Here is a 12700-nt window from a genome sequence, read left to right as displayed (position 1 = left end):
GTATGCATAATAACTTTGCAGTGTGCCAGAAGGTCCCTGGAAAAACTCAAAAATTTGTTTTCTCTCCTTAAAAAAGAGAAAGTTTAAACTCATTAGGCTTATTTGTTATGTTAAATTTCATGGGAAGAATTACAAATAAGATATATATATCTCACCTTCTAGGGTATAATAATTTACAAACATTGATTGTGAATTAAACACATAGTTTGGACTATGGGAAACCCAAGAGGCTTCTGGGTTCTTCAAGCTCCCTGGCAAGTCCCATTTTTAATTTTTTTTTTTACATTACTTCATGCATCATAGTGATTTAAGCTGGACTAAAGTTAGATAAAGAAACTTATAAGCTGACTTTAATGAAAGATGTTTTATACTGTTGCCAAGGTTTGATAAAGTTACTTCAAAAAAATGCCAAATTGGCATTTCTTTCACACTGAGTCCTAGGGGACAAAGACTTGAAAGATTGTTTACTGTCATCTGGAAATTTTGTTTATTGAGAAAGATATCAAATAAAAGGCACTCTCCAATCTCATTGGAAGTGACATTATAAAGTGCCTAACTACAATTGCACATATACCCTATTCTCTGACACTCACCTCCATCTACAAAGGACATCAAAGACTCCTCAAGGATAAGAAGACAATGACGTTAGAGGTAAACAGCTATTCCAAGACCAAGACAAGGCCTGTATACATACAGATTGATGTTCAAGTTAGAAACCAATTGTTTAATTGTCTTTACCTGTCTGATAATGATATTAATCCTAATAATATTTATGCTTATAAGTTTTTTCTGTATCATTCAACTGTAAATTATTACTAAAAATGTATAACTTTTTATCCTCTTTTTATGGGTTATATAAATGTTAAACTAGGTGCAAAATACAGAAAAAGAAGATGGGCTGCAAAATTGGATTGCAATAATTCACAGGCTAGAAAAGATCCAGAATGTTTTTTACAATAAAAGTGATAATACCAACTGCTTTTCTTCTACATGCTCTTCTCTTTTTGAAAATTTTGACCTCAACTCAACATCCCATTGTCATGGTGCTGCCCTATCCCCAGTGGTCCACCATTATAACAAGACAACATTGATACAGAAAATTCCTAGGAATGAAACTGCTTAGTGCCATGAGACCACACTATTCAAAGAAAAGCTTGGTCATCAATATCTCCATCAGGTTAATTTATGACCAAGAAATGGAACTGTGAATGAAAAAGGACTGTGTAATAAATCTGACAATTTCAGTGACTGAAAGTAACCTTACAGGGTTAACTGATCAGAAATTCCTTACTGAGAAGGTCATGGTGAATAGTCAGACCCAGGCCTATAAAAGGTTTATATTTCTTTAAGCAAAGCTTTTTCCACTTCTTTTGTGCATCTAAGTTAACACACCTTTAAAATGTTAAAAAGAATACTCTTTCCAGACCCCTTGGAGCCATAACCATCCTCCAAGGAGCACATAATCTTGTTAACTGTCTTGTAATTCAATCATAAGAGATTTCCCAGTCTTGCTTTCTCCCACCTTTATGTAATCTTCCCTAATGTTTCCTCCTTAATTCTATATCTATAAAAAGAACTGCAAAACTATAATCTATGGAGCATTTGATATATTGCTTCCCAGTATGTCATGAGTTTGGCTCAGGTAAACTCATAAAAATTCTCTACAGATTTTGATTTTTTGGTGTTGAGAGAAATAAGAATAAAGAAGATAAATATTAATAGGGATTGCATAGAGAGGAAACAGAAATGGGTGAGTCACATGATTCATCTTAGCACAGTGGAAATCTTTACATGACTATTGAATATGAGATAAATAAAAAGAAAATTTATGGGTTTAAAACAAAGGTTTTAATATTACAATTCTAAAAGCTGGGTTGGTCAAAGCAACTCTCTATTGGCCTCAAAACATTAGAGTGTCCCAACCCTAATCAGTTTGCCTCAGTGGATAGAGTCTGTCTGCAGACTGAAGGGCCTCAAGTTTGATTCTGATCAAGGGCACATGCCCGGTTTAAAGGCTCAATTCCCAGTAAGGAGCAAGTAGAAGGCAACTGATCAATGATGCTCTCTCATCATTAATGTTTCTATCTCTCTCTTCCTCTCCCTTACTCTCTGAAATCAATAAATATGTATATACTAGAGGTATGATGCACAAAAGTTGTGTGAGGGGCGAGGCCCTTGCAGACCTGGCTTCATCCAGAAGGTTGTCCAGAAGGTTATTCAGCCATCTGGTCTAATTACCATATTATGTTTTTATTATTATAGACTAGAGGCCCAGTGCACAAAATTTGTTCATGGGGGCAAGTATCCCTCAGCCCAGCCTGCACCAATCCGGGACCCCTCGGGGGATATCCAATGTTCAGCAATCAGACAACCCTCTCACGATCTGGGACTTTTGGCTCCTAACTGCTCACCTGCCTGCCTGCCTAATCGACCCTAACTGCTTATGCCTGCTGGCTTTATAGCCCCTTAACTGTTCCCCTGTCAGCCTGATCACCAGCTAACTGCTTCCCTACTGGCCAGATAGGGCCCAACTGCTCTCCCCTGCCAGCCTGATTGCCCTTAACTGCTCTCCCTGGCACCTGCCACCATGGCTTTGTCCAGAAGAATGTCTAGTAGATGTCTGGTATAATTAGCATATTACCCTTTTATTAGTGTGTGTGTGTGTGTGTGTGTATATATATATATATATATATATATATATATATATATATATACTAACAAACAAACATCAAAGGATCCCAAACAACTATGCTTTATTTACCTCATTTTGGAGAAATTTAGTAAGCTAAAGAGCAGAGATTACAATGAGAGCCTAAGGATTGCTTGGGACTGCAGCTAGTCTGGTTAATCAAGTTACAGATTGACAAAAAGGCAAGGATCGTAATTCTTAGCCATCATGGTCTGAGCACTGGGATTCATGCAAAAAGAAAGAAAGAAAGAAAGAAAGAAAGAAAGAAAGAAAGAAAGAAAGAAAGAAAGAAAGAAAGAAAGAAAGGAAGAAAGGAAGAAAGGAAGGAAGGAAGGAAGGAAGGAAGGAAGGAAGGAAGGAAGGAAGGAAGGAAGGAAGGAAGGAAGGAAGGAAGAAACTAGATGACGTTCTTACTTCACACAGAATAAACTCAAAATGAATTAAAGACTTAAATGTTAGAATCAAAACCATAAAAATTCTAGAAGAAAACATAGGCAGTAAAATATTAGACATTTCTCTTAGAAATATTTTTCTGCTATATCTCCTTGGACAAAAGAAATAAAATAAAATGTATATACAAATGGGACTACATTAAGCTAAAAGAAATTTGCACTGCGAAGGAATTCATCAACAAAATGAAAAAGTGACATACTGAATGGAAGAAGATATTTGCCAATAATACATCTGATAATGGGTTAATATCCAAAATTTGTAAAGAACACAGTGAAATTAACACTAGAAAAACAAACAACCCAATTAAAAAGTGGGCAGACCTGAATAAAAACTTCTCCAAGGAACACATATGGATAGCCAATATATTCATAAAAAGATGTTCAAAATCATTAGCCATCAGAGAAATGCAAATAAAACTACAATGAGATACCATTTCAAACCTATCAGAATTTCTATTATCAATAAAGTAACAAGTAACATGTTGGCAAGGATGTGGAGAAAAGGGAACCAAGAAAACTGATGGTCTGACTGTAGATTGGTGTGACCACTATGAAAAACATTGTGGTGGTTCCTCAAAAAATTAAAAGTGAAATTGCCTTATGACCTAGCAATTCTACTTCTAGGAATATATCCTAAAAAGCCTGAAATAGTAATTTGAAAGAATATGAGCACTCCTATATTCATTGAAGTGTTATTTACAACTAGAGGCCCGATGCATGAAATTCATGCAAGGGGCTTGGCCCTCGCAGCCATGGTGGCTAACCTTGGCCCTTGCAGCCCCAGCTTCATCTAGAAGGTCATCCAGAAAAATGTCTAGAAAGTCATTTGGCTGTCTGGTCTAATTAGCCTATTATGCTTTTATTATTATAGATAGCCAAGATTTGGAAGCAACCCAAGTGTCCATTGAGAGGGCAGGGCGGGGCGAGGATGAGCTCCGACTCCACTGCGGGGCAGGGCGGAGTTATCCCTAGCCCTCACCCAACCAATCAGGGTTAGCCGAGACAGTGACATCACCATCAACCGGAGTAAAACCCCTGGACTAGGCGAAATTCGCTCTCTTCCGCCATGCTGCTGGCGTGAGTGGGACAGAGCCCATGCTAGCATGGAAAAGGCTCTTTTGTTTATTGCATCGGACTCGGCTCCCTGGTGGTCCTTGGGGATCACGAAGTCTGGGCATAACACCATCAATAGATGAGTGAATAAAAAAATCGTGGTACATTTACAAAATGGAATACTACTTTGTGGTTAAAAAAAAAAAAAAAAATCTTACCTTTTGTGACAACAAGGATGGACCTAGAGGCTATTATACTAAGTAAAATAAGCCAGGCAGCAGAAAAAGACAAATACTGTGGGGAAGTACAGGAGACTTGGTTGGAAGATCTGTAAGAGGGAATCTCCAAAAGGGCAGAGGCCTCTAGGGGGACCTTGCCTTGACTTTTCCAAACAAGTCTGAGCCAAACAAGTTCTGGATGTTTACCAGAATCTTTATACTTAATCTTTAGGTGTTTTTGCTTAAAGGACACTGAAGACACATGTGTCCTCCCAAGAACACTTACCCTACTGATTGTATCTAAAAGATAAACTTTATCTCAAACTGCTATTACAATAAAAGCCTGAAGGCATGCAATAGAGGCTTTCTTGTTCATTTAGACAGGCAATCCCTTAGTCCTTTCTTTCATAGCAAACATTGTGTCAGAGTAATCATTCATCTGTCACTCAGGGTCTGCTGGTCAGGCCCAGAAAAATACCATATGATTTCAATTATATGTGGAATCTAATGAACAAAATAAACAGAACAAAAAAATAGAAACATACTCAGATATAGAGAACAGACTGAGGGGAGAGGGCTTGAGGGGTTAGGTGAAAAAGGGAAATAATTAAGCAGTACAAATTGGTAGTTGCAGAATAGCCATGGAAATGCAGATTGAAGCATGAAATATATAGTCAATAATCCTATATAATAAAAGCCTAACATGCTAAGTGTCTGACTGTTAGTTTGACCATTTGACCAGTAGCTATAAAGCTCACTGACCACCCGTGAGCAGATGCTCCAACTGGTAGATAAGCTTGTTGCTGGGATCCAGCTCATTAGGACTGGGAAAGATTGGCCAGATATGTCCTGGAGCCTTCCCATGGTCCCTTCCCATCCCTGATAGTGCACCAGTGGGGTCCCTTTGCCTGGCCTGTGCCTTCTCACAATACAGGACCCCTCAAGGGATGTCCTCAGCTCAAGCTGAGGGGCCCAGTCAGTGCACAAATCCATGCACTGGGCCTCTAGTGTTGAGATAATGGGGTATGAGGCCAGTGGAAGCTTGGGGTTGCTGAAGGTCCACTCTGCAGAGTGCATGGTTTTCTAGCCATTTAGCCATACAACTGAAAATGGTGCAAAGTGGTATTAAATGTAAACTGTCATTGAAAAATAAACAAACATTAAAAAGAAAAGGCAAGTGTTCCTTGACTTGACTCTTCACCCGGCACCCAAAGAACGTTTGCACAATGTTAGGTAAAATGATCACAGAGTAAATAAGAGAAGTTTCCAGGACTCCTTGATATAGGAATCCCACAAACTGATACAAAGCCTATTAATGAATTTCTGACTCAGGCTACAGTGATATTGAGAAAAAATAAAAATATCATGGTGAATATGATTACAAAATTTGGAATATTTGAGCAGGTGTTATATAAAGTTAGGTCAACCTTGCCTTAATCTTTCATGAGAATTAAAATTATATCTAGATGGGAACACTACCCAGTATTGTTAAACCACAACCTATGGGTAAAGTCCAAATGGAGATTCTAGTTAGGAATGTAAAAGCTTATAGGAAATTTGGTATATTTGAACAGTCTTTCATGAAATAATTGCATCTCTTTTACCTGATGCTAAAACAGACGGTATAGAAATCCATCCTTAGAGCAATATTAATCAGGAAAATAAAACAATTATAAGTACCAATAAAGTTCTCTGAGTCCACAAAATGTGGAATAGACCCTAGAGGTTCTATTAGAGGCTAATAGGAAGAGATTATTTAAATAGTTTGTAACTGTATACTTTCTCTGAACCTAAGTTATGTATATTTTCTACTCTCAGCTTCTCTGGGACCTAGAAAGTACTTCTTGATATACAGACAAATCTCATAAGAGAGGAGAGAGAGAGAGAGAGAGAGAGAGAGAGAGAGAGAGAGAGAGAGAGAGAGAGAGAGAGAGAGAGAGAATATTTGGAAATTGGGCAAATGGAAAATCTTGTGTCTTCTCTACAAATATTAGTAATTAGAAGATCTCTCTTTGTGTTTGTGTCTGTTTTAGAGATAAATATGGTATTTTTCTACCTCCAGATGGTATTAGTAAAAACAATTATAAAGAGTTCTGTTTATTTGGCTTAAATATATTGTATTTATATAAATTGAAAAAAATGGAAAATTTTTCAAATGAATTTCAAGTTCACATAATCTGGAATAGTTTCTGGTAAGTAAAAATCAGTAGAAGTTTGTTGATTTAATTAAAGCATACAAGTCTTTAGAATAATAAATAATAAATATTATACTTTTATTTTACCTGGGTTTACTACAATAAATTCAATTTATCACTTTTACAAATTCATTAGAAGGAAAAATAGCTTGTGATAATAATTGACTTTATCTTGTGTCTCATAAATTTTTCATGAGTGATCTAAATTAAATAGATGTTAGTAGAATAAAAGGTTTTTTGGTTAAAAAAAATTAGCAAAAATTATGTGTAACATCATCTATGTACTTAAGAATCATTTCCCCAAATCTTTTGGTAACTTTGCTAAGCTAAGTTAAATGATGGAGTTATTGAATGTCTAGATCATTTTCAAATAAGATCAAATACTTAAATATCAATTGTTAAATAAGTCTAAGTTTACCAACTTTTGACTTCTAATTACAGAACAACTAAAAAGTCAATTTGCATCTATTAATAAATACATCTTATGTCTGCTTAAAAATATACTAAGGAGTAACCTATGTTTCTAGAGGTTATAAAATGTATTCATAAATTTGGGAGACTAAAATATCTATATGTATAAAATGGTCAGTGACCAGAATCCAGTAATGACCAGAATGACGGTCACTCTCATGTCCACTATGGCCAGCAAACCCGCCTGATCGGGGGTGAGGCCAGCCAGCCAACCTTCCTAGGTTGTTCCCCCTGGCCGGCCCCACCCTGATCAACCTCTTCCACCCCTATTGAGGGCAGGGCAGATGACTAATCCCCCTGTGGCCCTTCCCCTAGCCAACCTCACCCCTGATCACCCCTCACACCCTAATAGAGGGTGGGGTGGGGCCAATAGCCAACCTCCTGCAGCCCCTCCCCATGGCTGGCCCTGCCCCCAATGGGCTCCCACCATCCCAGTGGACCCACAACCCTTCCCCCCAGCCATCTCTACCCCCAATCACCCCCAACATACCAATTGAGGGTACGACTGGCTGGCCAATCTCCCACAGCCACTGAACCACAGTCAGTCCTCCACACTCCATTCAAGGTTGAGGCTGGCCAGCCCACCACCCTCAACTCTTCCCCATGGCTGGCTCCGTGCCAATCAGCCCTCCCCACCCCTATGGGGGTAGGGCCCAACAGCCAATTGCCTGAAGCCCCTCCCCCAGATAGTATGGCTCTGATTGGCCTTGATCATGGCAACCCAGCCAGTTAACCTCCAGCTGTCTCCTCCTCCTGATAGGCCCAGCCTCAATCTGCACCAATTGGGGCCAGGTTGGTGGGACCCCACACATGCATGAATTTGTGCACTGGGCCTCTAGTACTGATATAAGAGTTCACAATTATTTACTTAGTTATCATTAGAAATTAAGATTTTTAAGTGTTAAAAATCCCAATATTGGCAGAGAAACCAAGATGGCGCATAACCTAAACTGCTGCTTCGCATAACAATATCAAAACTACAACTAAAAGGCAAAACAGACATGATCCGGAACCACAGGAAAGCTGGCTGAGTGGAAATCCTACAACTAGAAGAAAAGAGGAAAGCACATTGAGACTCAGAGGAGCTAAAAAGGCTGAGGTACAGATACTCCAAAGATACCTATAAATTAAAGCGATTTGGTGAATTGTACTCTTGTAAGCAGAATGGAAATATTTATCCTTTTCTGCTTACCTGATTTTTCTCATATTTGGAAGCTCTTAGAATTCTTATTTTCATGGCGATAGTTATTTTCATAAGTTCAATAAGAATCTGTTCTCCTTATAATAGGACACAATTGGAAACTGATTATATTACCAAGATTTTGACTGGAATGCTATGTTTGAGGGAGACATGCTTAGATTTTAATATGGACAAATAGCTTTCAGGAACTAGATTGACTTTGTAGGCCAATGTGAAACCCCTTAGAAAATTGGTATGATATCTTGCTTACAGAATTCCCAGAAACCTTACCAGGTGAGTTAAAAGTTGACTTTCTGGCAAGTATAGTAATCTTGGGATATTATTTTTGGAACCCTGAGGAGAGAGAGAATAACCTGAATCTAAAGGCATAGAAACCAAAGTCTAATGGCAAGCATTTAGCTTAGTTTCTTATCCTTGAAAGGCAGTTAAATGTTCAATCTAGAGATTTCTTATGAAAAAAAATCAAGCACAGCAGATTTATAAGATGATGCCAAAATTTCTGTTTCAGTCTGAGTTCATTGTCTCACAAAAATCAAAGAATGAGATCACAAACAAAGATGGTCAGCAGAAGCAAAATTTATTGAGAGATAGACTCCCTGCAGCAGGTAGGGAGAGGGCTCAAAGTGGGTTGCTTTGTCTCAGGTTCTAAAGTCCCATGACCCTTAAGCCATTCCTGGAAAAGGTACAGCTGGGGTTCCAGGAGAGCCAATGGCAGGCCAGTGTCCAGAGCTTCTGTTCCATGTTGCAGCAGGGTGTAGTTCAGCATTCAAACTAATGAGAGTCCATCAGTCCATGTGGCCATAAGCCAAGTGAGCACAGGGAAGCATATCCCCTGCAATAGGAGACCCAGGAAGCCAGTGCACCAGAGAGAGAAGAGAGTATGCTTCTTTGCCTAGGGGTAGATATATGCTTTGGTAGCTCCTGATTGGTCATTTCAAATATTTTTTTTTCTTAGCAACATCCATACATTTTAAAGCTCACATCTCTCTCAAGTACACTTCTTTCCCACCTAGTTGGGTCAAGTTCTAGGCCATTTTGTCAGTCTCTGTGGTTTTTCTCAGAACGGTGTGCAATCAGTAAGCAGCATCTTGTTATTCTTGGACTTTTCCATTCTACTTCCCTCCCATGGTCCCATCTCTGACTGCCTATACCCCTTCTATCATTGATATGATCAATTACTACCGTGTTTCCCCAAAAATAAGACATCCTCTGAAAATAAGACCTACTTACAGGTTTCCTTCTGAGTGAAATATAAGGCATCCCCCTGAAAACAAGGCCCCCCCAGGCTAACCATGAGAGATTTGGTCCACTGATTCTGAAAGAAATGGAGTCACAAGAAATTCACCAGGAAATTCAGGAATTGGATTGTTATGATGATGTTCCAGAAGATGATGACATGATGGTCATTGAATAAATGAGTGAATTCTTGATACTGTAGGATTCACAGTTTTTCTGGTTTGTGTTGACAACTACCGTACTACCGTACCATATACAGGTAATAAATGTCCTTTATTTTCATTTAACAATAAATGTGTACTGTATTCTTCTTCATGGAAAAATAAGACATCCCCTGAAAATAAGACCTAGCACATCTTTGGGAGCAAAAATTAATATAAGACACTGTCTTATTTTCGGGGAAACAGGGTAGTGTTGTATATTTTTAAACAATCAGGTCAAGTTTATTTAAACTAATTTATATTGCAAATAAATTAGTCTTGTTTGGGTATTTTTGGTTCAAATTAGGGTTGTCTAAGAGAAAAACTATGTTTCAATAGAAATTATGACACACTTGTTATATCAGATTCTAGTTCAATTAATTACCTTTTTTAAAAAAAATTCTCATCCAAGGATATTTTTTTCATTGCTTTTTAGAGAGAGTGAAAAGGAGGGAAGGGAGAGAGAAAGAGAGGGAGAGGGAGAGAGAGAGACTAGTTGCCTCCCATACACACTCTGACCGGACTGGAGATTGAACCTGCAAAGTACATGCTTTGACCAGGAATTGAATCCAGGACCCTTCTGTCCATATGCTGATGCTAAGTACTGAGTCAAAATGTCCAGGGCAATAAACTTTGAAGTTTTGTTTTTACCTGTAAACTGACTAGATCTTGAATTCATCTAGTTTCCTCAGATATTTTGTTACAATTATCCAAACTACTAGTAATGTTTATTTTTATCCCACTTTTGTCTTAAATCATTGAAAAATAAAGGTGATTTGTTTCTGTAGCACTGCAACTTGACATAAACTTCAGAGAAAGCAACATGTAAATAGTGAAAGTAGTGCTTGGTACTTGAGTTCTGGCTAGGGATGAATTCAGAGGTAAGACTCAAACTTGCAAGAGAAAGTTTACTTAGCAAGCAAAATGAAAGTACGCTTGAAAATATGATTTGAGTGGGTGGCCCAAAGAGCTGTCCTGGAGTGTGGGATAGGGCTCCTTTTCACACCTTGAAAGGGTGTTAACTGCTTTCTTCTTCAAGCTGATTTATCAGAGCCAGTCCATTATATTCTGTTTTTATATGGAAGTCAGATGGGGCTTTTCTCCAGCCCCCTTGCTCTTCTCTAAAGGGAAGTGGGGAGATACCATATGTATTACTATCGATAGGTACATGTCAGGGGAGGAAAGGTAATGGGGAGGATCTGAACTATACGACTAGAGACAATCTAAGGGAGGAGGTCTTATTAACAATGGTTATTTCTAATACTCTCCCAGTTCTGCCTGTTGCTAGGTATCCCTTGTTAGGTGTCCAGGTCTTTCTGTCCTGGTGAGGTTCTGTACCTGGCCTATTGTCCTGCTCTGCTCACACCAATATTACAGCCTATCACAAATACAAACTCATGTTTAAACAATCTTCATGCCTGTTGGTGTATAAGCCACTTAAAAAGTTTACCTGAACACATGGTTACATCATCAGAGATATTTCAAATTCAAAAGATACTCTGAATTTGACATGTAGAAATATTTTTTACTGGTTGTTCTTTAGGCTCAAAAAGTGCTTAATAATTTGCTCCAGTCATTTGTTTTCCTTTTGTTTTGATAGAAATGTCTCTTATGAAATAACTGATTGCTTGCTTAAAAAATATAGGACTAATTTTGGGAAACCACCTGCATCATTGGCTTCTGAAATGAGACTTGACTGTTTAACTGAACTGACTTGTTCTTAGGAGTAATTATTTTAAAATGAAAATATGGAGCAATCAAAAAACTTATCTTCAGGACTGTAAAGATTTTTTAAGTTTCAAAGTTAAAGGCTTGTAGAGTTTGCCACCGTAAAATATGCCTCTTTGAGATATTGATTATTTTAGACTGGTTACTTTTAAGAAATTAAAGACAAACAAAAAACCTTTGACCTTGTCCCTAACTTCCTAAAATAATTTAGATAGAGGGCCTGCTCCGGGAAGGGAGCTATCATTATAGATAAATATCCTATATAATAAATAGGTAATATGTAAATTGACAATCACACCCTCACAAGATGGCTGCTTATGACCAGGCCAGCGGGGGCGTTAGTGAGGGATGACCAAACAACTGACAATCAGACTGCATGGAGAATTTCTTGTGACTCCATTTCTTTCAGAATCAGTGGACCAAATCTCTCATGTTTAGCAATAGCACTGTCTTTAAATGAGTACTTCTTGTCAAGGTAGCCTGCTTGCAGTGCATTTGCAATGCAACTGTCAGTGATTTTCTCCCATGAATTCTTCACCCAAGTCACAACTTCTTGCAGTTTAGGTTTCACAAAGTTTCTGAGACAGAGCCTGGGGGGGGGCCTTATTTTTGGGGGGATGCCTTATATTTCACTCAGAAGGAAACCTGTAAGTAGGTCTTGTTTTCAGAGGATGTCTTATTTTCAGGGAAACATGGTTGTTTAATATAGAGTGTGATAGACAGGGAGGAACCTAACAAGCCCCTTTGATCAAAGCCCTCTCTGTGTCCCATTGTTAAAGATGGGACACATTTGTTTATCAAACATTTGCATTTTTGTCTCCATGTGAATTGTCTTCCTGCTCTTTGATGTTCCAAACCACAACTGCACCTTTCTCTCCTTGCTCAAGATGGCAGGTAAGCATCAATTGCCTGACTTGTCTTTAGGTCCCATATTCTCATGGAACTTCCATTTGTACATATGCAATAAATTTGGTAATTTTCTCATGTTAACCTGTCTCTAGTCAATGTATTAGACCATGCAGAAGAACCAAGAGGGAGAAAGAAAACTTCGTTCTCCCCCATGACTATAATATTGGAAAATAACTTAGAGGTGATATTTTAAATTATAATAAAAACAATCATAGTTATGTAGCACCATATAAACTAGAAAGCAAATAATTATGCTTTCTAATCATCTGCATTTGTATTTCTTAGCCTAGTTGGTGAAAAGAATGTTGGTGAAATAGGATAGTAGACATTGTGGAGTTAATTTTGGCT

The sequence above is a fragment of the Pipistrellus hanaki genome, assembly GCF_964339955.1.
Source record: "Pipistrellus hanaki genome assembly, chromosome: X".
In the NCBI taxonomy this organism is placed as follows: Eukaryota; Metazoa; Chordata; class Mammalia; order Chiroptera; family Vespertilionidae; genus Pipistrellus; species Pipistrellus hanaki.
Note: the sequence above shows the minus strand (reverse complement) of the source record.